This window comes from Pleurodeles waltl, chromosome 3_1 (assembly GCF_031143425.1).
Source record: "Pleurodeles waltl isolate 20211129_DDA chromosome 3_1, aPleWal1.hap1.20221129, whole genome shotgun sequence".
Lineage (NCBI taxonomy): Eukaryota > Metazoa > Chordata > Amphibia > Caudata > Salamandridae > Pleurodeles > Pleurodeles waltl.
In genome coordinates this window covers 584311558-584337602 of record NC_090440.1, presented here as the reverse complement: position 1 = coordinate 584337602, position 26045 = coordinate 584311558, and the positions used below count along the sequence as shown (strand labels likewise).

Genomic DNA, 26045 nt, shown 5'->3' with positions numbered 1-26045 from the left:
AAAGGTTTTTACCCATTCTGTGTCTATGGGAAAAAGTGTTTGTACATATGGCCCTAAGTTATTACATACACTCATTCCACATAACTGAGGGCGGTGGACTCATATGCAAACTGGCAGTAGGACTGCGCTTTCACCAACATAAAATGCAAGTCATAAAAACACAAGACGCTTTAAAAATATGTGAAATATTACATCTGAACACATTTCTATTTTAGCTCTGGCACAACACCTTGATCTGATGTTTGTTTTTAACAGGAAAAAGAAAAAGGCTGCCTTTCTCAAAGTGAGTTTCTTCTGTCTCATAGCATGCAGTCTTGCTACTCATACACTTTCGAAGGCATGAACACGTTACCAGAAGCCCCAAGAGCAGTACTAGGACTACGAAAGGGCAAGATGCGGGTTATAGATGCAAAGGCACAGTTACTAATTTTGCAGAAAGCGCAGTGGCACTGGATCTTAGAGCTGTGAGGGAGCCAATGCTCTCCAAACATGGCTGTCCTTTACTTTCCAATCAGTACCTAGGGGCGAGCAGCTTTTTTCTTCCATGCAGTAGGGGCAAAGGCGTTCTTGCTATGGATGCCACTGAGCAGATGCTACCCTTAGTGGCCCCGCATTAATATTCATGGTTTTAGGCCTGGCTTGAAAGCACTGCTGTTGCCATACATTATTAGATTACTACGTTATACCATCCGTGTTAGCAGTAATGCAATTACCTGAACGAACATTGGTTTAAACCCTTAAGTGCTGGGGCTTCTCCGCCACCAATGCTGATCCCTTTTTTGATGTTTGTGGCCGTTTGTATTTAAGCCTTTCTAACTTTTTTTCCCAAAATTTGGTACTCATGCCATATGTGCCTTACTTTTTTCTTCTCCACAAGTTGAATATTCTCTTGGTATCTCGGGTTTCTTGGATCCTTTCGATGGCACCAAGAAAATAACCAAAATGTAACATAAGTTTGGGTTTCTTTCAGAAATATTGGGACAATGTATGCTTTTTTTGAAGAATGGCACCCTCAAAGATTTATTGAGCTAAGAATGCCCTCTACCCAGCTTTCAGGAACAGGTAGAGATGCAAGGAAAAATATACTTTTTTTTTTACAAAGACTTTGCAATTTTATAAGTGGTAGTAATGTTTTTCTACTCTGTGGTTTCTACATACCTGCTGTTTATGGTGGAAACAGGTTTGAAACTTATGGGTGAACCTGAAAATGCTATACATTTCTGAAAAGTAGACAGCGTTCTGAATTAAGCAAGGGGTTATTTGTACAGATCGCTGTTGGCTTTCCCAAAGAAACTAATCATTGAACAAATTCAAACCAATAAAAGTAAGTAGGAACAAATTGAAATAGGTGAGAATGTTAAAATCTGTAAATTTTTGCCCAATTGCCAATTTTCAAAAGTAATATAACATTACGCCTTACCCACGAACATCACAACAGTTACTGCTTCTATTAATTTTTTATTCAGTACAGATCAGGAATCAATTCATATGGTAAAATCTATCACCTGTGCCAGGAAAGGCCCAAAAATTCAACAAAGAAACTTTAAGATTTTTCCCTTTGAAAATCATTCATTAAATAATGGGGGTAGCTGCGGGATATGGGCTCAGGCCTGGCAGACACCCAGAGAAACCTCCAAAGCCCAGGCATTTCTAAAAACTAAACTAAACACCCAAGTGAGTTCAGGATGGCATGGCTTGTGTAGATTTCACTATAGTTTCCTACCAAGAATGGCCTGCAAATGACAAACTTTGGTTAAAATCATGGAATTTCCTCACATTTCTGGTAAAGTTCCAGTATCTACAGGTTCAACAAAATTCCTACCCATCCAATTCGATGGCTGCAATGAAACAATTTTCATCCTGAATATCCTCTTTCCCACCAGCATCTCCAGTGATGGGATACCTAGAGAGGTAATCTGCTCTTACATTCCTTCCTCCAGAAATGTGCACAACTGAAAAATCAAATTGTAACAACCTGGCTGCAAATCTTGCGATTCTTGGTGTGCTACTCCTGACATTAGTACCATTCAAAATAGAAACCAAAGGTTTATGGTCTGTCTGGAGTAAAAAATGTCTTCCCCACAGATAAGGTTTAAACTTCTCTATACCCCACCAACATGCTAATAACTCTTTTTCTATTACAGAATAGTGTAATTCATTTGGTCTGAGCACTCTTGACGCAAATCCAATACTATGCTCCAGTTTTCCACTGATCTGTGTCAAAACAGCTCCAACCCCAAACTTGCTGGCACCCACAGTCAAACAACACTCCAAATTATGATCATATGATTGTAACACACCAACAGCACCCAATTTTTGTTTGATATCATCAAATGCTTCAGCACATTCAGCATTCCACACAAACTCTGTTTTTGTTTTGAGCAGATTCAAAATAGGTCTGGTTATAGTGGCAAAACTCTCATAAACCTAGAATAGAACTCACAAAGTCCCAAAAAAGATTTTACACCAATTTTGTCCTGAGGTGCAGGTGCTTTCACTATTGCTTCTACCAGACCTGGTCTAGGATAAACACCCTCTGGAGTCAAGACATGCCCCAAATATTCGACAGACGTTTGGAGAAACTGACAGCGATGGTCAAAATGCATTGCAGTGTGGTGGAATAAAGGTATTTTGCTTCAGTACCCGTGGGCTTGTGTGGCTCATTGTTTCTCTATAAACAGAATGAACGTTGTGGAGATATTTGATGTCGACGGCTGCAGACGAGCCCCTCTCTGTTTGGATAGGTGTCCATCCTGAGTGTGTGGAGGAAGCAATATATATACATATATATATGGCAGTCGCCAGTAGGTAGTTATAGTTAAGACCATGTTTCCATAGAAAAAGCATTTTTTGACTTGCCTATATCTTTGGCACCGTTTGATGAATCTTCACGATATTGTCCAAAAAAGTGTGCCGGTGATTCTTGATGCGCATGGGAACTTTTAGGGTGATCTATTAAGCAGGGGTTCAGAAAAAAGGGGGGTAAACATGCATTTCCCATGTTGATTTCCGACTACAGCCCAACTGAATGGAGTCACACCAGATTTGGCAGAAAGTAGGTTTTGCTATGCAGATTACAATTTTGTATATTTGGTGCAAATTCATTAAGTAGTTTTGGAGAAATCAAAAGGGAAATAAATTTGCCTATCTAGGGCCGCGGATCCATTGCAACGTTTCTGCAGTGATTGCAGATTATTCTTCAATGCACGTGCTAACAGGAATGCTGTGATTAGCTGGCTGCAACCTGACCAGAAAGTTGCAGCTGCCATTTTAGGTAGCGGTATACAGTCGCGAATATCAGTTAAGACGTTTCTTAAAAAATCATTTACAGACTCATTCATACAATAAATCATTCACTAACAGAAGCACTCAGACACTCATGCACACACTCACAGACCCACTCAGAAAGTCATACACCTGCTTTCACACCCATTGAGACACTTTTGCATCCACTCACAGACCCACTCAGACACTTATGCACCCACTCACAGACCCACTCAGACCATCACTCATCCACTCACAGACCCCCTCAGATCCTCACGCTCCCACTCTCACACCCAGACAGACACTTTCACTCCCACTTATTTGGTTGGGCATAATTAAAACTAATTAATTAATTAATTTAAAATAACACCTTCGCTAATGCTGAAGATTGGCCTGTGTATCATAATTGTTATGTATATTGCTTGGATGTGTTACTCATATTGTTTGTATTTATTTTTATGTTTGTATTTATGTTTGTTTTTCTTTTTCCACTGAATTCCAAATTGGCATTGTGTAAATTATGTATGTGGAGTTTTAAAGTGTTTATGAATATGCATTTATGTCGTTGTAAATATATTTATGTTTGTATTATAAGAAATTTGTAACTATTGTATTACAGTCCTGAAAAAACCCTGTTGTATGGACGAAACGCAATGGCTTCAAGGGCCACGGACATGTCATCCCAGTAAGCCTGTATTGGGCCACACGACCAAACAAGGTGGAGGAAATTCACTCCAGCCATACCACATCTGTTAGAGTTGTCATTAGAGGGTAGGCAGAAGTAATGTAGCTTGGCTGGGTGTAGTATATATGATAAAGACATTTATAATGTATTATGTGAAGGCTACGGCTAGAAGCGATCCTCCCAGTTTGAATGCAGCAATAGCACCATTGCTCATCTGTGATGGTAATCCCCATATCTGCTTCCCCTTGGGTCCATGCCCAGACCACAGTGGAGAGCGCTCCTTACTAAGCGGGAAACTAGGCGTTTCCACTTGGAGTAGGACATGCAAAGTACCATATGTTGGTGGCTCAAGTGGAAACTCGGGTGTAGCCGCTCATACACTATGTTGCACTCTGATATATAAAAGTATATCCAATGGTGTAGAAGGCATATCCTCAAAAAAAGTTTCCTGGGTCTCAAACATTCCCTCAGTATAAGGATCTCCCCTGCACGTCATGCCTGAGCTTGAAGTAACTGCCTACAAGTGTACTTGTGCATGACAAGTAGCAATGGGTGATATGAAAATGGAATGAGTGGGGAGTACAATAGTGGTGTGTTAAGCTTACTGCCAGCCCATTCCATGCTTTTAAGGTTTATGCTACACTGTAGTCTGATAGTGTAGTGGACAACATAAGGGATCTCAAGTATGAGGATAAGGAGACAGGAGCCGCATATCCTTGTTGGATAACTAACAGTGGCAAAAATGGGGTGGGTCGGTACCAATGAATCGTATGGTGGGCTTGCACACATAAATAATATAGGGGCCAGATGTATCAAGCGTTTTTGCATTTGCAAACAGTGCGAATGTCCATTAGTGAATGCAAAAATGCGTTTTCCGATGTATGAAAGGCATTCGCAGTGCAAAAATAAGAAAATGAGACATGAATTAGCGTGTCACAAACAGCGTAACGCAACTAGGTTTTTGATTTACCGAATCGCAATTTGCGAACCGCTAATTGGATACAGGTTAGCGAATCGCAGATAGCGATCCGCTAAATTGTGACGCAATTTGCGATACGCAGTTTGCGACATGCAAAAATGGATTCGCAATGCGATGCACAAAAAATCGCAATTTGCGATTATTCGCAGAATGGCCGTTTTGCACATGCAATTTACCACAAACTGAAACCAGCTGGTAACCATGTGCAACCTATATAAAGATACCCAGAATGCCTCAGCTCCTCTCCACAATGGCTGCACTCTACTTCATGGCGAGGAGAATGGGGATCTTGGCAGGTTTGAGGAGAGAGAGTAGGAGACAGGAGTGCATTTTCAGAGTGCGCATAACCCTTTTTGACCAGACTGAGGAGGAAATTTATGAGAAGTACAGATCAGCCATGATACTTGACCTGATAACGGAACTACAACCCAGGCTGCAGCGCACAACACACAGGACCAATAGCATACCCACCCATGTGCAGTTCTTATGCTCCCTGCACCTACTAGCCTCAGGGAGCTATCAAGGGGTCATGGCAGCAGCTGGAGGGGTATCACAGAGTGCCCTCTCTAGATTTTTCAACGCATTTCTCAATGCCATGCTGAGCAGAGCAAAACTGTGCATAAGATTCCCCAACACCCCACAGGCATTACAACAAACTAAAGTTATATTCTACCAGATAGCACAGTACCCACATGTCCTAGGTGCCATTGATGGGAAACATGTAGCAATCTGTTCACCATCGGCCACCGAGGATGTGTATCGCAACAACATACAGGTGATATGCAATGCCTCCTACATCATTACCAATCTCGTGGCCAGATACCCAGGGAGCACACATGACTCCTACATCTTTCACCACAGTGGGATACACACAAGACTGCTAGCTGGGGAGCCGCTTCAGGTGCATCCATAAGAGTGGAGGTGCACTACAGTACAGCCCAGAGGCGACATGCAAAATTGTTGCCACATGTGCCATCTGGCACAACATAGCAATCACCAGGGGCATACCAGTGGAACTCACGGAGCCAGACTCAGATGAGGATGATGATCCCTTATCACCCCTTCTACCAGCAGACAGGACCAGTGCAGCAGAGGGCAGGCAAAGATGTGCTGACATCACGCACAACCATTTTTGATGTAAGTAATGACAAATCCACTTAAATGAAATGTATTTCTGTGGTTACCATCTTTATTACCTTGACGTCAGGTAAACAATGTGTCATTAGGACATTGCTATTCACAATGAGCAGACATGAACAATTCACAGTGTCACACTATTGGCATCACAGCATGACTGTAGCCCTCAACATCACCTCTTACGTCCACACACTCCACTTTAGTGCTCTGTGCCCTCGCTGGCACCTCTAGTAGCAGGTTCACATGCAGCACTGTGTCTGGCACTGCGGCGCCTCAGATCAATCACAGGGACTGTCGGACTGCTGAGGCTAGAGGACTCCCCACTGTCCCCAATACCCAGTTCGCTGTTTGTGGCACTGTGTGCTATTTGCATGGCATCCAGTATGTTGGTGATTTGCACCAATCCCTGTGCAATGTCCCGAATGCAATGTGCCATCTTCACCTGTGTGGCAAAGGCACGCCATGATATCTGGGCTGTAGAACTTGCGAGCCGATTGACGGATCTACAGAAGCTATCAAACCTTCCCAAATATTGGTGATTGCGCCTGCGCTGGCTGATGCACTCCTGCGGTATCTCAGTGCAGAGTTCCTCAATGGCCTGTGTCAATTCCTTTGTGTTTTCAGCAGCTGTTTGCTGTCCCTCAATCAGAGTCTACAACTGCTTGTGTAGTAACCCCATATTGCTATTGTGAGACACAAACTGTCTGTGCACGGACTTCAATTGTTTGCATTGCAGGCGCTGCACCTTCAGCATGGAAGCTTCAAGGCCGCCAAAGATTGATGGGCCCACTCCTTCTTCTGTGCACTGTCTGCCTGCATCGTGGCGCCTCCTGAGGGGAGTTGACTGGCGCTAGCACTGGCGCTGGTGCAGGTACTGCTGTCTTCCTGTGGGACTCGCGTGTGGTGGTGTGGGTTTGTGTTCTGGCATCTCATCTGAGTCCAGGTTATACTCTGGCAGTGGAAATACCCTTCCCCTTTGTCTAGTCGGAACAATACTGTAGGACTCATTGGTATTTGAGTCAGACTGTGGCTGTGTTTCTGATTTCCCCACTTTTTCAGATCCTGCAGCAGCAGGGATCGAGTCATCTGCAAGGACAATGTGCAGCACGTCAGTTGTAGCAATTTTCACAGATTTCCACACTGTTGCTTTAAATGTACAATTAAATTGTGTCACCCTGAGTCGTTTGTGGTGTTTCTCTATGTGGCTGACCACTATCTTGTGCTTTATGTTGTGTATTCACCTTAGGGTTTTGTACTACCCCTCCCATAAGACACTGTTGTGTTCTATGTAAGATGTGACATGGACTACTTTTCACTGTGCATCAAGCTATGTTCTATTTCCTAAGGTGCATTTGTACATGCACATGTGGGGATACACATAATTACTGGCATTACCTTTGCTGGTGCTGGGTGTCCTGAGGTGTCAATGTCAAGTACACCACTGACAGCTTCTGGCAGCAATGTGGACTCCACCAGGTCTTCCATAGGGGTGGACGGTGTCTGGGTGGATGGTCCGCCTCCGGTGCTCCTTGCCTTCTTAAGCCTGCTGGCCACTCTCTCCTTGGCATGGGACCACAAGTCGTACCATCGCTTGCGTATCTCCTCCACAAAGCGCTGCGCAACACCCACTGCGCATATTTTTGTCTGTATGTCAAAACCAGAGTTTCCGCTTCTCACTCTCAGGTACTTGGAGTGAGTTTTTTCCAAATAGTCTATCATGGTTCCCAACAACCTCCTCAATGAGCACCTCCAATTCTGCCTCACTAAATTTTAGCTTCCTCTTCCTGTCAGCCTTCTCATTCCCATTTCCAGCATTGGCCATGTTGTAGTTTGGTCCTGGCTTGCTCACAATGCTGACTCCCTGGTGCTGGGCTGCGTCTCTCTCCCTGCTCTTGTGGGTGTGGCTCCTGGAAACAGCATAGGATGACTCCCTTCCTGGTTGTGATGTCATAAGGCTGTTCCGGTCTGCTGTTTTCGCAATTTGCGATTTTCAATTACCGAATCACAATTTTTTTTGCAATTCGGTATTAGTGATTTTAAAATTTGATACATCGCTTTTTGCATTTCTTAAATTACGATTTCTTAAAAATCGCAATTTGAGAATAGCTAACTGGAATCTTGATACATCTGGCCCATAGTTCCATATACGGTGTCTCAAACCCACCTTGAGAAAATGGCAGTGTCCTAGTGTATGCGAGGGTGCTTGACCACCCATGCCAGTCTTATTAGTTGGATTTTGAGTGGCTGAAAGAACTTACACCCCAGCGGTATGGGGATATTTAGGAAAAAATATAGAATTTCAGGTATGACAATCATTTTAATCAATGCGATGCAACTTGCCAATGGCAGGGGTAAGAAAATCCAGCTTGTAATACTATCAGTGATGGCGTTTAATGCAACCCTATAGTTCTCTCTAATAACCTACTTCTTATCCCATAATATCACCACGCCTAAGTATCAGAGCTCAGAATGATACCATTTCAATGGAAAGTCTGGGGTGTACAATTTTGTTTCTGCTGTGAGAGGTAACAAGTGGGATTTTTATCTAGATAATTGGCCACATTGGACAAATTTGCATAGAATCCCACTGATACTGACCTGGGAGTGAATAGAGAGTGATGTCGTCTGCATATAAGGAAGCTAAAATATGCCTGGAAGGATAGCGAATCACATATTGACAGTGGCATTGTCACAGTTAGGCTGCTAAAGGCTCCACTGCTAGGGTAAAAAGTAACAGCGAGAGCAGGCAGCCTTGCCGTGTGCTTCTAGTGATATGTATCGGGGAAGAGGTCCAGCCTTGGATTTTAACTCTCGCAATTGGGTGTGTATAAAGAAGAGCAATCCATGTAAAAAAGAATGGGGAAATTGATAGACATAAGGAAATCCCATTATAAAGAATTAAATGCCTTTGTTGCATCTAGAAAGACCGCTACTGCAGCTAGGTCTCGGTTTATGTCATAGAGTAATGCAAATAAGGTGTGTGGATTAAAGGATGTAGATGTTCCCAAGAGGTACCAGCCAGTTGGCCAGTACATTCACCAATATTTTAAATTCCAGTTGATGAGAGATAGCGATCTATAAGACTCTTATCTGTTGGGTGACTTCCCAGGGCAAAGCGCTGAGCCCTAAAATGCAGTTTAGTGTGTGCTGTCTGATTTACCCATGTTGCCTGCCGATCGCCGAGTAGTGGGGGCACAGGTGTGCACTAGTCTGGAAAAAGTTGGCAGAGTTGTAGCACACAGTTCCCTTTAGTGTAGTACTGCGGTTGATGAGCAATGCATCTTTACCACAGCCGGGAGGAAAGGGTAACTGCTGGCCCATTAATGGATGTTTATGATGAACAAGGATGGAATCAGAGCCATATATATGGCAGACAGTGAAAAGCGCACCAATACCACTGGACTGGCCCAAGAACTATCACAGGGCTCAATTACCTTGAGATCCAACTTCTTAGCCACTTCAGCTTTGTTGTTGGCCTTGGCCTGGTCAGACAGCCTGTACAGCTTGTTCTTGACAGGTAAGCTGTCACCAGTGTCAATATCATGGACACACAAATTGGTGAGTCCAGGGGTCAAAGAAAACAGACCAGCAAACTGCTCCAAAACTGACTTGCAGTCTTCCTGCTGCTGGGCTGTCAACTTGGCACAGAGGACCACTCCCTCCACTGACCCATCTTGTGCATTTGTGGAAAGGAGGTCTGGCAGAGGTTCACTTTCCACCTCCTTCCCTTCACCTGTGACCATCGGCATGGTCATGTCTACCCTGTCCTGGTGGGGTTTTAGTCTGTTTGCATGCAGGATCCTATGATGATTCCTGGGGTGCCAAGGTCCACCAGGTAGGTGACCTCACCCTTTTCCTCTAAAATTGGATAGGGCCCATTTGGCCTGAAGTGCCCTAGGAGCCAAGGGCTCTGAAACCCACACCAGTTGACCTGGTTGATACTCAGGCATGGTAGCCTTCTGGTCATGCAAGAGCTTCATGACCTCTTTGGCTGGCCTCCAGGTTGCTGCTTGACTTCTTCATGTACTCAGCCATGCATGACCGCAGGCCCAGCACATGGTCTAGTACATTTTCCTTGGGTTCTTTGAGAGGCTTCTCCAAGGACTCTCACCAAGCATAATGGGCCTCTTACAGGGTGCCCAAACAGTAACTCAAAGGGGTTGAATCCAACCCCTTTCTGTATGCAAACAGCAGGAATGGGAGGAGAACATCCCATCTCCTCCTGAGTTTGTCAGGCAAACCCGTGATCATGCCCTTCAGGGACTTATTAAATCTTTCCACCAGACCATTGGTCGGGGGAAGATAGGGGGTGGTGAACTTATAAGTAACACCACAATCATCCCACATTGCTTTTAGATAGGCTGACATACAATTTGTGCCCCTATCTGAGACCACCTGCTCTGGGAATCCCACTCTGGTGAACACACCAAGTAGGGCCCTAGCCACTGAAGGAGCAGCGACTGTCCTGAGGGGTATTGCCTCAGGGTACCTCGTCGCCTGGTCCACTACCAACAAAATGTACCTGTTGCCTAAGGCAGTTGGGGGATCTAGGGGACCAACAATGTCAATCCCCACCCTCTCAAAGGGAGTCCGAACCACTGGTAGTGGTGCCAAGGGAGCCTTTGTCTTGCCCCCTGCCTTGCCACTGGCCTGGCAGGTGACACAGGAGCTGCAAAACTCCTTGACTTTCTCTGACAATTGGGGCCAATAGAAATGGTTGACCATCCTATTCCAGGTCTTGGTGTGTCCCAAATGTCCAGCTAAAGGAATATCATGGCTTAATGTCAGGAGGAACTCTCTATACCTCTAGGGGACCACCACTCTCCTGTTTGCCCCTGGTTTTGGGTTCCTTGCCTCAGTATAGAGAACTCCATCCTTCCAATAAACCTTGTGGGTCCCGCTGGTATCCCCTTGTTCTTGTCTGGCAGCAGTCTGCCCCAGGCCCTCAAGAGTGGGACACTCTCTTTGTCCCTGGCAAAATTCTTCTCTGGTGGTCCCATCTGCTCCTTGCAGTTCTGACAAGTCAGGCAGAGCTTGCAGGGGCAGGGGCCCTCCCTCAGAGTTCCGATCCTCCTTCTCAGGTTTGGATTCCTCCTGACTCTCTGTACTTGTTGGGGCTGGCAGGTCCCTTTCTCTTCTTTTTGGAGGCTTGGCCCATTGTTCCAGGGTCTAAGTGTCCAGCACTTCCCTGTTGTGCTGCCTGTGACCTGGTCACAGCACACACCCATTCGGGGAGGTCCAGCATCTGTTCATGGACCATTCTTTCCACCTCTGACCATTCAGATGATTCCATATCATTTTACAGCAGACATTCTACTGGGAGGACAGGAGCTACAGCTACCTTCTTAGGGCTAGTGACACCTCCACATTCCAGGCTCACCATGACCATGGGATGGAGTTTGGTTCTGCTATATGTGTATTTTACTTGGTGGAAGACACCAGGTAAGACCTGCTCTGGAGAAACCAGCTTCTCTGTCACCATTGTCACACTGGCTCCTGTATCTCTCCGAGCTTCCACCTCAGTCCCATTGACTCTAGGCCTCTGCCTATACCGCTCCATGCTGGGAGGCAAGGTGGCCATAGTTCCAATGTCCACTCCACCGACGGACACTAAGGTGACCTCTGTGTACCCTCTTGATCTCAGCACTGGGCCATCTTCCACCCCATACCTACACTAGCAATCCCATGGGACTGCCCACTAGTGGGGGGCTTTTTGGAGAAGATAGCATCCCCTATTCTGTGACCAGGTTGATGAGACTCAAGGCACTTGCCGGCCTTAGCAAGCTCCTGAAACATTCCTGCCTTAACTGCATCATAGTGCTTCCCCTGACACCCCTTCCCCTTAGAAGTGGCTATTCTTGGGGCTCCCCACCCTGAGAAGTTTCTGGGGACTCTTATGTCAACTTTCCCTTGGTTCTTCCCCTGAGAAGAACCATGTCCTCCCTTTTTCTGGTCACCCCCTAGGGGTTTCTGGATAACCTCAGTTCTTAACCAGTCATCTGCTGCCTCCCCCAGCTCTCTGGGGTTGGTCAACTTAGAGCCAACTAGATACTGGCAGAGCTTCTCTTGGGCACAATTAGTTAGAAGGTCCTCCCTCATAATCAAATTGTAAAGCCCCTCAAAGGTACTTACCTTGTTGTCCTGGATCCAGCCCTCTAGTGCCTTAACTGAGATGTCCACAAAATCCACCCAGGACTGGGTGCTTGTCTTCTGGGTGTCCCTAAACTCGAGCCTATACTGTTCTGGGGTCAGACCAAACTTCTTAGTCAAGCACCTCTTCATACTAGGGTATGAATCTGCCTCCTCTCCACCTAAGGTGAGAAGGCCTATCCTTCCCAGAGTTGGGGACCAACTCCCATAGAAGTGAACCCCAGTACTGAGGCTAAACTCTCCCAATCTGGAGGGCCCTCTCAAAGGTCCCCATCCCCTTGTCTATATCATCTGACTCTACATAGGCAGGAACCACCCCCTTGGGTTGTATGGGGCAGAAACAACCACCCATGGACATCTCAGCTTCTCTGTCGCTGCCACCATCTCTTTTCTCTTTCCTTGCCCACTTTTTCATTTCAGGGCCAGCTTCTCTGCCTCCAAAGCTATATATGCTAGCTTGGCTTCCACGTCTCTTTCCCTAAGTGACAGATTCTCTCCTTCTGAAGGGATCCCCTTCCCCCAACTAGCTTTGGGTATGGCCCTAGTGACTGTGTGTAGTGAAGACCTTTCTTCCTCATCCTTACCCAGGCTCAGATGCCCTCTCTCCCCTGAGAGGTTGGAGTTGGCATCCTCCCCTGCTTCTTCCTCCCCTGGAGCTTCTCCTGTGCCTACTTCTTGGGCCTCAGCCCAGGCTGTCAGGGATTTAATCAAAACATTTTTCCTGAGGTTAGTGGCTGCAGGCAACCCCCTCTCACCACACCACCCTCTAAGCTGGACTACTGTCACTGTGGGTAGGCTAGCCAGATCAAGCTCCATGGTTCCCTAGTTTGGGTCAACAAAATCTTTTTGCAAAAATTGGAATCAAACATTTAAAAAACAACAAAAATGCAATAATTGAAATAAATCCAGATAAAAAATCAACATTGTTTTTGCACTAGGACAATTTAAAGGATTTTTAATTTGCTTTACTTAAAACTGTGGTGTGATACTGAACACAAGTACTGGATCCCACCGCTGCACACCAAAAATGTTGGAAAGTGGATTATTGGTAAGGGTAGGTAAGTACCTACACTTAGCAATTGGCCACTGACCCCCACTAGGTTCAGTTAGGTCTCAATAAATTAACCCCAGCTCAAGCCTTGGTAGCTTGGCGACGAGCGACAAGGCTTAACTTGGAAGACAAAGTGTAAAGTATTCAGGTATTGCAAAACAGTAATTAAAAAAAACACAGGTAACAGTTTAAAAATCTAAAACAAATTTACAAGAATAGGAAATATTTGTAGCTTTAAAATGACACCACAACTAATAAAATTGAATAAGAGGAACCAGAGAAATGATTTTTTAAAGAATTAGTGTTTTTTAGCACATAGAAATGAATAACGCCAATCTGGTCATCTGGTCGCACCTCAACCGGGGCAAAGTCAAAGTTTAAGGCCAACAGCGATGGAGCTCTGCTCGGCTACAGTTAGTGGGAGGCCTCTGTCAAAAGTTTACCTTCGGACTTAGTCATTTTCTTGAAGATTTCCTTCAGTGGAATGAAGTTGCCAGTCCGATCCGACCTCCCTGGAGTCCTACCTCAGATCCGCGTTGCAGGAGCCCTCGGTGAAGATTTCTACATTCGGGCTTATACGATTTTTTGAGATGAAAATCCTTACACCAGTCTGAACCTGGATCTTAATCTGATGTCCCTAGAGGCCTTTTCGGATACGCTGCTCGGGAGGTCCCGGTCAACTTTCCACGTTCGGACTTAGTCACTTTATCAGAGATTTTTTTCAGCTGGACGAACCTGCAAGTCAAGCTAGGTCGTGGTGATCTTTTAAGGTCTTTTAGGAGTCCACAGCTCACCTTAAGGTTCCAGAAGCTCTGAGTTGCTCCTTGAGGGTGCGGACTACAACTCCCAGAATGTACGTGGCTCAAACTTCAAATTGGCCAATGGACAGTGGTCAGCTGGTCAGTTTCTTCAGGATCTGAGACAGGGGACTCTGGTTAGCAATTTTTCACCTGTAGCGAACACGGAGTCCCTCCTTGAACCAGTTGAAGCTGGGAAAAGTTCTTCTTGTGGTGGAGTGTGCAGCTGGTGCAGTCCTTTAGAGTGCAGTGTCCAGGTGTAGGTCGGCGGTCCAGCAGGGCAGTCCTTCTTCTCCTGTAGGGATCTGAGGTGTGGGTGCAGCTCTCACATATTTATCCTTGTTCCTGGGTGAAACAGAGTGGGGTCCTGGTTCTCCAATCAGATGCAGGTTCCTCCCCCCTGTGGTGACCACTTCCTGGGAAGTGTGGCAAAAATGAATCCCAGGGGCAATATTCCTCAAAAATCCATCATGGCTGAAAATTATTTTTGGAGGTTAGATCTGGCTGAGCCCACCCACTGGTGTGACTACAAATCCTAAACACACCCCTCTCCTGTCCTCTCCTAATTTAATCAAGAGGTCACCTAATTGTCTAGGATTGAAGGATGTGAGGGTGGTGCTGGATTGCTCCAAATGCCCTTCCCTGCCTTTTATAGGCCAGTTTGGCAGCCCTCCCCCTTCCTGTTTCACCATCAGCTGAAGCAAATCCCCCCCCAGCACATCCTTTGTGTTCAGCCCAGTACACTTCACACCTCAGAGGCTGGCCAGTCACAGAAGGGCAATACACAGCTGAAGTTGGCAGCTATTCTTTATCTGAACTAGTTATATTAAACCCAACAATTGTGAGTTATGGGATTTAATATAACAATTCATTTGATGCCAAACAAGAGGAATCTGACACTTAGGGGGACTTTGGTAATTAAAATAAAGTCTCCCCATTTTAGCTATGGTTACCCCTTGTCCAAGCAAGGACCCTCACTCTAGTCATGGTAAGTCCAAATTATCCAGTGCTCACTCTCTGGTAGCTTGGCACTGAGCAGTCAGGCTTAACTTAGAAGGCAATGTGTAAAGTATTTGTGCAATAAATCATGCAATACCACAGTATAACACCACAAAAATAATCCGCAAAAATAAACCACACAGTGTTTAGAAAAATATATAATATTTATCTGGTTAAATGCAGGTCAAAACGATCAAGATTTGATAAGTACACGTTGAAATATCACTTAGAAAGATGATAAAAAGAGTCTTTAGTCTTTAAAAAGCAACAAGTGTCTCTTGCAAACACAAAGCACCTGGTTTGCTTCGAAATTATCCGCAAGGGGCCGCAGAGGAGGAGATCCATGGAAAACGGGGATGCGTTGATATTTTTCCACGCAGTCAGGGCCTTGCGTTGATTTTTGATGCGAAGACTTGGATCCTGTTTGGGTTGCAGGGTATTTGAACGCCCCGGGGGCGATGCAGAGAAATCCTGGGCATGTAGGACAAAGTCACAGGAGCTGTGTCGATCCGGTGGGCGATGCTGGGAAATTTCTGTTGCACGGCAGGCGCTGCATCGGTTCTTCTCGCAGGAAGTCGGGCTGCGTCATTCCGGCTCGGCTGTGCATTGATCCAGTGGGCCAATGCTTGAAGGTTTAGGTCGCAACGCTGGCGCTGCATCGATCTCCTCTCAGGTTGGGTGTGTGGTGATTTTCTCACCGCGATGCAGGCTTTGCGTTGTTTCTGGCAGGCTGTTTGTCGAATTTTCGCCACACAAGGAGTTCTGTGCAGGATGAAGTATTTTTGGCCTTTCAAGGAACAGGAGGCAAGCTCTTTCCAAACCCTTGGAGAGCACTTCTCAGCAGAGCCAGAGAAAAGCAAGGCAGTAGGGCAACAGCAGGGCAGCAGTCCTTTGCAGAAAATAAGTCAGGTGAGTCCTTTGGGCAGCCAGGTAGTTCCTCTTGGCAGGTTGCAGGTTCTGGTTCAGGGTTTCTTCACCAGTGGTATCTTGTCCAGAGGTGTCTGAGTTAGTAGGGTCAGAGGCCCTGTTTAAATACCCAAATGTGCCTTTGAGGTGGGGGAGACTTCAAAGAGTGGCTTAGAAGTGCACAAGGTCCCCTTTCAGTTCCATCCTGTCTGCCAGGGTCCCAGTAGGGGGTTTGGCAGTCTATTGTGTAAGGGCAGGCCGCTGTCCTTTCAAATGTAAGTGTCAGGCCCTCCACCCTCTCGGTCCAGGAAGACCCATTCTGTATGCAGATATGTGCAGGTGTGACTGAGCATCCTGTGTTTGGGGTTGTCTGAGTGAAATGCACAAGGGAGCTGTCAACTAACCTAGCTAGGCGTGGATTGCGAAGCACAGAAGGATTTAAGTGCAGAGAAATGCTCACTTTCTAAAAGTGTCATTTCTAAAATAGCAATATTAAATCCAACTTCACCAGTCAGCAGGATTTTGTATTACCATTCTGGCCATATTAAATATGACCGTGTTGCTCCTTTCAGATCAGAATCTACCACTCAAACAGTATATGAGGGTAGTCCTAATGTTAGCCTATGAAAGGGGCAGGCCTCACAGCAGTGTAAAACGAATTTAGGATTTCTACACTACCAGGACATTTAAACTACACAGGTGTATGTCCTGCCTTTTATCTATATAGCACCCTGCCCTATGAGTTTAAAGCTTGGCAAATACTTTTAAATGCCAAGTCGAATTTGCAGTAAAACTGCACACACAGGCCTTGCAATGGCAGGCATGAGGCATGGTTAAGGGGATACTTATGTGGGTGGCACAATCAGTGCTGCAGGCCCACTACTAGTATTTAATCTACAGACCCTGGGCACATGTAGTGCACTTTACTGGGGATTTACAAGTAGATTAAATAATCCAATTGGGTATGAACCAATGTCACCATGTTTTAAGGGAGAGAGCATATGCACTTTAGCACTAGTTAGCAGTGGTAAAGTGTGCAGAGTCCTTAAACCACCAAAATTAGTGTCCAAAATGTGGAGGAAGGCAGGCAATAATTTAGGGGTGACCACCCTAAGGCTGTCAGGTCTAACAATGTATTGTATATTTACCCAACATATGAAACATATCCCAATCAATCAGCACATTGATTAAGAGGTCTGGGGGAGAGAGTTAATAATGAGGATTGTCTGTAGGAGGGCTATCTATGTCATCCTTTGTAATCAATGAAACCAGTAAAAGGACGTGCTGTGCTAAGGAAGTGTTTATTATCAATTGACATATTTCTTGAGATAAGCACACTGCCATCTAATAGAAAATGCCCTATTGGTATATGTTGGAAGTGAAACATACCAAATTCATAATTCTGTGCAAATCAACAATACCTTTAAATGTCACACATAAAAGTGTCCTGTTGGCAGATGTTTAAAGTAACATGTGTGGGCGGAATCAGTCAGTATGTGCAAATCAGCAATACCTTAACATGGCAATACTGGGTCTGAGTTGTCATAGCATATCAATACCACACAATATATCCATTGTAATTATTTGAAACTCTACTATCAGGCCAAGAGAAAGCCATACGTTGCCCGGTGCCATTGACTTATCTCACTTTTGCTGCCAGACTATACAGTCAACATGTCAATACTTGTAGGATATGAGAATATGGCCAAGCTGAGGGGGTAAGGGGGAAGACAAAAGGCAACAGGTTATAAAATACCACCTCCCAAGTGTGATTACTTAAACACACAATAAAAAAACATTAAAACCTGTTGCTACTGTAGTGGTGACGATACAATCTCTTACCTACACATTAAAGTGCTTAGTCTCATAGCAGCAAATTAAGTCATACTTCGTGCATAAATATAATACCATACTACAGATTCCTCATTTCCCGAATTTATATGGTTCGGATCTCAACACCAAATATATGCAATTAAGCAACAGAGCAATGGACTAGGGAGAAGAGAAAAGGGAAAAAGCTTGTCACCATCTAATACTTGAATGCTCAAATAACAAAACAGTATTGAGTAAATCAGGAGACTAAAATAAAGAACTAATTAATGGTAGTCACAGCCTGATCTAATGCTCTGGAGGTCCTATTACCATTTTTAGATATGCACATACAGTTCTGCATCAAGATTATACCCCTATGGTCGCACCATTCCCAGAGAGAGAATCATCCTGGACTTTGCTTTTCTCAGTTCCAATACTTGATCCCTCTTCCTAGGGTCCACCTTGACATGTTTAATACCATAAAATTCCAAACTCTTGCAATCCTCCTCATGGACATCCCAAAAATGTTTGGCCATTGGATATGACCAGTCCTGATTTTTAATGGATCTGAGGAATTGCAAGAATCGGACTCTGAGTTTGTGATTAGTGCTCCCAACTATTTTTTTATGACATCCACATTGGAGAACATATACCGCAAATTCAGTTTCACAAGTGATCCTTTCTGTGATCAAATATTATCTCCCCTCAAATGTCTCATAAAACTGCATGTTAGTCCCATGCTTTGGAGTGATCACAACACCAAAAACCCAGGCTCTTTTTAGTCAACCACATTGATTTGTTCTGTTCCATAAACAGACTTCTAGTCAACATGTCTCCTAATGATCTCAATTTTCAAAATGTGATCGGGGGTGTGAGCCAATCTTTGTCCTGATATGTTCATCCTTTTGCAAAATGTGCCAGTTATGAGTAAGAATCATTTTAAGTTCTTGATCAAATTCAAAAAATTTGGAATTTGCTGATCCCTAAGAGGGGGTTTTCCATAAAGTATTTATAAATATAAAAAACCCAGGGGCAGTCGCGAATGGGTAATTATAGTTAGGTCTGCTTTTCCACAGACAAAACTCTTATTATTTTGCTAATAACTTTGATGCCATGTTAATAAGCTAATAACTTTGATGCCATGTAATAGCATGTAATACATCTTCACAAAACTTTTCAAAATAAAAGTTCATCCATCTCAGCTCCTTCCTGGAAAGTTTCAGGGTGATCCGTTGAGCGGGGACTGAGAAAAAGGGGGAATCTCAAAACCCTCATGCATTTTCCATAGACTTTGTTAGTCTTTTCCATAAAAGAAAAACTGTTGAATGGAATTAGACCAAATTTTGTAGGAAGCTAAATCTTGGTCCAGAAAGCATGATTTTTGTGATAAGGCTCAAAAATATTTGTATATCTGAACCGTTGGGGTCAGGGGACCCTTGCAAGTGTCCCTCAAGCACAGTTTTAAAAAATGGAGCCCGCTGATTGACCCAGGGAGGGGTTTTTCACTTGGGCAATTCACTTCCAGAGGAGCTAGACTGCAGGAGCAGTGCTCTGATTGGTGCCAGCAATATGAGAAAATGTTACTGGCAGACATTACAAGACTCAGGGACTAAGTCCCCTGTTATAGATTTAAAGTAAAGCTTATTATGGGGTAGAGTAGGGATACTCTGCCCACCTAGGCAATGTGGGAGGGACCCAGATGTTCCCCCCCTGGGCCAAATGGGAGGGGGTCATGAGTAGGGCCCACCTCACTCAGCACAATATATTCCCTGGAGACCCCCCATCCCCGCAGCTGGGTAAGAAAGGACAAGGGGCGTGCAGCCCTCCTCCCCAAGGCGATGATGGCCTGCTCGGTACCCCACCCCTGGTTCTCAATTAATTAATTAAGTGGAGGGGGCGCGTGATACCCGCAAACCTTAAAAGGCCCAATGGAACCCTTCCCCTAGGGTTGTAAAATAATGTGGAAAGGGAAGGAGGCCATGTGGACCCCTCTCCCTGAGCCTTTAAAAGCCCCACAGCCCCATCCTCCAGGGCCAGCTCAAGTACTTTGTCCTTGGAGCCCACCACTGGAAGAGAGTAGTTTTCCTGCATTGATGCAGGCAAACATGTGTATACTTTTCTTAAATCTCCAGCCAGATGGTCACACTCCCTCTCCCCTTATTAATATAATTCAGCCCCAGGGGTGGGGTCCCCATGGCCTAATAAGGCTCTGGCAGGGGGTACATGCAGCCCACCTCCCCAATATTATTGCCTTTTGGACCTGGGGATGGGGTCCCGGGGCCTAATAAAGCTTGGTGAGGTGGGTATACAACCCCTTCCCCTTAATAATGTAATTCCACCCTGGGGGATGGCATCCCCCGGGCCACAGTTGGCTAGGGGAAGGCCTCTTCCCCTTTTTGATGACATTTGGCCACGTGTCACTTGCCCTATCATTAGTGCCTTGGGGGATGGGATTTCAGGGGCTCATTTAGGCTGGGGGAGGGAGGGCATGCCCCCCTACATAATGCTAATTTATTTGGCCCCATTGGATGGTTTCCCCAGGGAATCTTACCACCCGTCCCCTTCCCTAATAATATATTTTTGGCCCAGGGGGATGGGATTCCCAGGGTCCAGAGTGTTTTAGGAAGGGGAGCTGTGGTCACTCCATCCGTTTTTGAAAAAGAAAGGGTCTTGGGGTCCCAGGGGCAAATAGTGGCTTGGGGAGGGGGCTGTGCAACCCCCTCTCCCATGCAGGAGGTTGACTGCTTGTGATGAATTGGACGTGCGACCCTATGGCTAGTCCCACACCATGCATGGCATTTGGCCATGCCCTGCAACCAACCCCCGCTGCTTTACGTATATTAAAAAAATCCTAGCATTTCACTGAAAATACAATGGTTAAAGTGACATTATAGCTAGGAATTGTCATCTTAATTTATATTAAAAAAACACTGATGTAATGTTATGTAATATGCAAGGTCATATCTGTCTATCTATTTGTATATCTATCTATAAACCTACAATATATACATGATATATATGTTATATATGTGTGTGCATGTACTCAAAAAACCTGTCTATGGCGTTATCTGGCATGAACCTATCTGTAAAGCAATGAAGTGTTAAACACTTGAGCCCGGATTCCTAGTTATGTTGAATAAGTTGGGATGTCTTCTATGCCCAATAATTAAAAATACCCTTGGAATGATTATTTACCTTCTATTTTTTTCTGGGTCTTTCCTCCTGCTAAAATTTGTCAAGTTTGACTTGCTTAACAATGGAAAATGCAATATTGTAATAGTTGTCACACAACTCGTAATTCAAATCTCTTTGCAGTCTATTGTTGGAAAGGGATTGAAATTTATCCCCATACTCATATTCGAGCCCAAGCTGAGGAGTATACACGGAGAACAGTATAGGGATGGTGTGACTTTTGGGATAGGAAGAAATCAAAGAATGACAGCATCCTGAGGTTGGGGGAAGCCCTGGAGATGTAGTGGGGGTGGTGAGATCAGGAAAAGGAGGTGACCCAGATGTCACATTTGAAAATATACTTTGTATTTTTTTTTTTACCTACATCTTATTTGGACAGTTTCCACATCACTTGTTGGTTATATACAATGACGGAAGGAAAACTACAGAAGACCACTTTACCACAGGTTCCCTGTATTTCTCCTCAAAGGATAAATATGATAATTTCATGGATCCCAGAGCATGCCTCCAAGTATTTCAGGTACCTTCTCCCAGCAATACCAGATCATCAGATTTATATTAAAGTCCATGTGAATACTAAAATAATCATACTAATTATTAAGACATTGATCATTAAAGTAAACAGCTTCTATGTTCACAGATTAAGTAGACATTTTGTACAATTATTCATTTATAGTCATACAAAACAGCCAAAACTCTGTAGAAGAGTCTGAGTCCCTGACAATGCTTGAATTGGTTTTCCAAAATGTCTTTTAACAATTTTGACCCTGCCATGACCAACAAAATCATACACAACTCCATCAGTCAAAACTGAATATTATTTTTGGACATTGCCCATACGAAACCATTCCACAATGAGTCTTTGTCCATTGTAGGGCAATTAAGATGTGTGTAGTCTTTGTTTAAACATTTGATGAGTGGTCACCAGTTGGGGCCCGTCCTTTAGGGTGGAGGGGCCATGCCCCCCCCCACCTTTTGACCCTCATGAAGAGTGTCTTTCAGGCTGAACAAAGGTCAGCCTGACAGACACTCTCCATGTTCAGCTCAGGCAGCCAGGAGCAGACATGCGCCATTTGCGCACATTCCTGGCTGCCTGAGCTGAACTTTGCTGGGCTGAGGAGGTCACAGCTCCTATGGGCATGACCACCTCGGCTCAGCAAAGGTGCCTCGAGGCCCTCCCCTGGGTGACGAGGAAAGCCTCACCAATTGACACTCTCCCTGGGCGCTTCAGTTTAGGCCCTGAAGTGCCCAGGGCGAGTGTCAATCAGTGACACTTCATCACAGAGTGGGGTGGGGTCAGCAGTCTCACTGACCGCATCCCACTCTGTGACGAGGCTGGGACTGCTGCATTCCCTCATTGGCTGATCTAAGGTCAGCCAATGAGGGAAGGCAGCAGTCCCAACCCTCCTGGGACCTGGAGGCTGAAGGTAAGTGTGTGTGTGTGTGTGTGTGTATGTATGTGTGTGATGTTTTAAATTGAATGTTTGGTGCGCGCATGCATGTTTGAGTGTTATGAGTGTTGTTAATGGATGTGCATGCGTGTGTGTGTGTGAAGGAATGAGTGTGTGCGATCTTTCAAAATGAATGTGTTGTGCGTGCGTGCATGCATGTTTGAATGGTATGAGTGTTGTTAATGAATGTGCGTGCGTGCGTGAAAGAATGAGTGTGTGTGTCTGTGTGTGTGTGTCTTTATGCAAAATGAAGACATTTAAGCAAAAGGTCAAAAAAGTGAATGTCAGTAATATAAATGTGGTTTCTAGTTGGCAGTAGTTTGCACCCTGTCCAAGTAGAGACCCTCATTCTAGTCAGGGTAAGGGCGACACACAGCTAAGAGAACCCCTGCTCATCCCCTGGGAAGCTTGGCATGAGGAGTCTGGCTTATTTCATTATTAATATCTCAAGTATTTGTACACACACACACACACAGACAGTAACACAGAGAAAACTCTACAATAGGATTTACACCAGTTTAGAAAAATAGCCAATATTTATCTGAGTGACAGAAGACTAAAATGACAAAACTTCAACATACATAAGTAAAGATATAACTTTTTAAAAGTCTAAATGCCTGATTACGACCTTGGCGGAGGGGATTACTTTGTCACAAACATGACGGATATCACGCCCGCCGCATTACAAGTGCCATGATATCTGTTGGACTTTTGGCCATACGCATGGTCATCCCTAGTCTTTTTGCCTCCTTCCTCCTGGTTTTTCTGACCTCTCGCTGTTGGCTCTAGGACTCTGAGCACTTTATCACTGCTGACCAGTGCTAAAGTGCAGGTGCTCTCCCATCTAAAGTTGGTATGATTGGCTTATACCTAATCGGCATATTTAATTTACCTATAAGTCCCTTGTACAGTGGTATCTCTATACCCAGGGCCTGTAAATTAAATACTACTAGTGGGCCTGCAGCGCTGCTTGCGCCACCCACTGAAGTAGACTTTCAAACCTGTCTCAGGCCTGCTAGCGCAGGGCCTGTGTGCGCAGTTTTCTGCCACAGGGACCTGGCATCTAAATTTACTTGCCAGGCCCAGAACTCCCCTTTTACTACATGTAAGTCAGCCCTAAAGTACGCCCTAGCTAGCCCTATGGGCAGGGTGCCATGTATGTAGAAAGGCAGGACATGTGCCATATTGCATGGCCTGTCCTGGTAGTGACAAACAGCCTAACTTGGTGTCTCACTGCTGTGAGTGCTGCCTTCTCATAGGATTGCATTAGAAATGCCCTGCCTTATGTGTAAGGGGTATTGTCTGATTTATGAGGGGTAGTGTAGGCGTGTTTGGTATGGTTGTGATGGTGATAATAAATACTGCTTACTGGTGTGGGTGTATTTTTTATTACTATCACAGAAATGCCACTTCTAGAAAGTGCGCATTTATCTGTGCTTATGATTCTGGTGTTTTGCAGCTTGACTCCAATCCACGTCTGGGCAGAGTGACAGTTGGGGCTTTGTGCATACTTTTCAGACAGCCTGTACACAGGGAGGGTGGAGGTGTCACCGAGGTGCATCTACATACTGAATAGTCTTCCTGGGCTGAGAGAAGGGAGAGGCGGGGCACACCTACATTTGTAAAGGCTGTGCCCTGGCCTCACACAATAGGGTCGTTAACCCTCCACTGATGTTTGGAGCCTGTGCTGAAAGGAGAGAGGGGGCACTCCCAGAACCAGTTGTAACTGGCTGGAACCTCCTCTCCCTATCATTGTAAAACACTGTAAAAATGGACTATAAGTACAGGGGAATTTTCCCCACATTTTGAACATTCTTGGAACTTGAAACTGGACACAGGACGCTGATGAATGGACTCACCAGGAAACCGCCATGGACTGCTGCTGCTGTGCTGACCTGTGACCTGCCTGGTCACTAGGAGGAACTGCCACCATCTGCACCCCTTGTGCTGGCCTGTAGCTGGGCCCACCAGCCCTGTGCTCCTTCTTGTTTGGTTGTTCCCAGGGGCAGGGTGCTGTGGCCCCTGACCCCTGCAACGATCTTTTAAGCCTGTGCCCAGAATGCTTTAACAAAGAAACAGGCATTCTTGCAATTGCTGGAAAAAGGATCACCGCCGCAACCTGGGCTGTTGATGTGTCTTAGCGCTTTGAAAGCGCTTTTCTTGTGCCCACGGAAATCACCGCCGCAGCCCGGGAGCCTCACTGTGCCCTCGCGCTCTCCACGGCGCCTTTTCGTTGATGGGATCACCGCCGCAGCCCGGGCAGGGCTTTTTGTTTCAAGCGCGAGGATCGCGCTGACTTTAGTGCCCCCGGGGCACTGGAGAGAACCAAGGAAGGAGCTAGCACACTCCTAGCGTGCTCCCGGGGGACGCGTGCTTTTCAGAGCGCCCCCGGAGCACCAGCAGGCCCCACCTGGGGCCGCAACGTCATCAGAGGGAGAGGAGGACGCCTCTCCCTCCCTTGCAGGAGTCCCGGAGGACTCTCCTGCTCTTCTGGGCCGGGCGGCAGCCTCACCGGAGGCTCGCCCTGGCCCCCGGCTCTCTTGTTGGCCCCCTCGCGGGCCAGGAGTATTTGATTTCGGGGTCTCCCATAGTGGCAGGGAGACCCCAGGAGTTAACGGGTCCCCGGAGGGGCCCGTGTTTCAGTAAGGGGGGAGCGCGAGGCGCCCCCCCTCTCCCTAAAGTATTGGGTGACCTTGGCCCCCCACAGGAGGGCCGGTGGAGGCCCAGGGGGCCCCCAGTGATCGCGGACCCCATGAGGGGCCCGCCAGCAGTACAGAGGGGGTGCGTGCCGCCCCCCTCTTCCCCAGGACTTTAAGGAGGCCCGCTCATTGCGCAGAGGAGCGCTGGGGGCCCCTTTCTTCTTTGTCTTCGAGGCACGGAAGGTGCCTGCTTCATCATTCCCAGGTACTTTAAAATGGACAAATATAATTATAATCTAAAGTTCTTTCTACAGACTTTATTAATTGTGTTATATTGCCCACCTGTTCTATGATGCTTTTACATATGTGTGCACATGTTCCTTTTATGGGCATGACTTGCTAATATGTTTCCCTAACTTGCCATAGATTTTCTAATGTTCCTACTATGGGCGTTTTATGATATTCTAATGACAAGTGTGCTAATGTAATAACGTGTTTCCTGACTACTGCTTATGTTGCAGAATACTGAGTAACCTGTGTGTTATATGTGACTACTGCTAGTTTGCAGGGTAACTAATGTGTAACGTTCTGACAACTGCTAAGGTAGCAGGATAGTACAGTTATGTGATGTTGGTCTAATAATTACGTTGTGTACAATACAGTATATTTTCATATAATCTGGTGTTGTGTTTCCTTTGTGGTGGGTATATTGCGTCACATGTGTGTGTGTGTTGTGCAAGCGCTTTACACATTGCCTCCGGGTTAAGCCTGACTGCTCGTGCCAAGCTACCAAGGGGGTGAGCAGGGGTTATCTTGGACGTGTAACTCCCTTGCCCTGACTAGAGTGGGTAAGTTCTGCCTGGCTGAGGTGCATACCCTAGCCAACCAGAAACCCCATTTCTAACAATATCCTATTGAACTTGTAATACGGCGGAAAGGATATCCGTCACACTTGTGACGGAGTAACTCCCTCTGCCAAGGTT

The 26045-nt window shown here is 45.6% G+C and overlaps 1 protein-coding gene across 2 annotated transcripts in view; it reads right to left on the bottom strand.

The window, feature by feature from the left end:
* Nucleotides 1-26045, bottom strand: part of LOC138284352 (SITS-binding protein-like) — a 948640-nt gene that overhangs the window by 162611 nt on the left and 759984 nt on the right. The window lies entirely within an intron of this gene.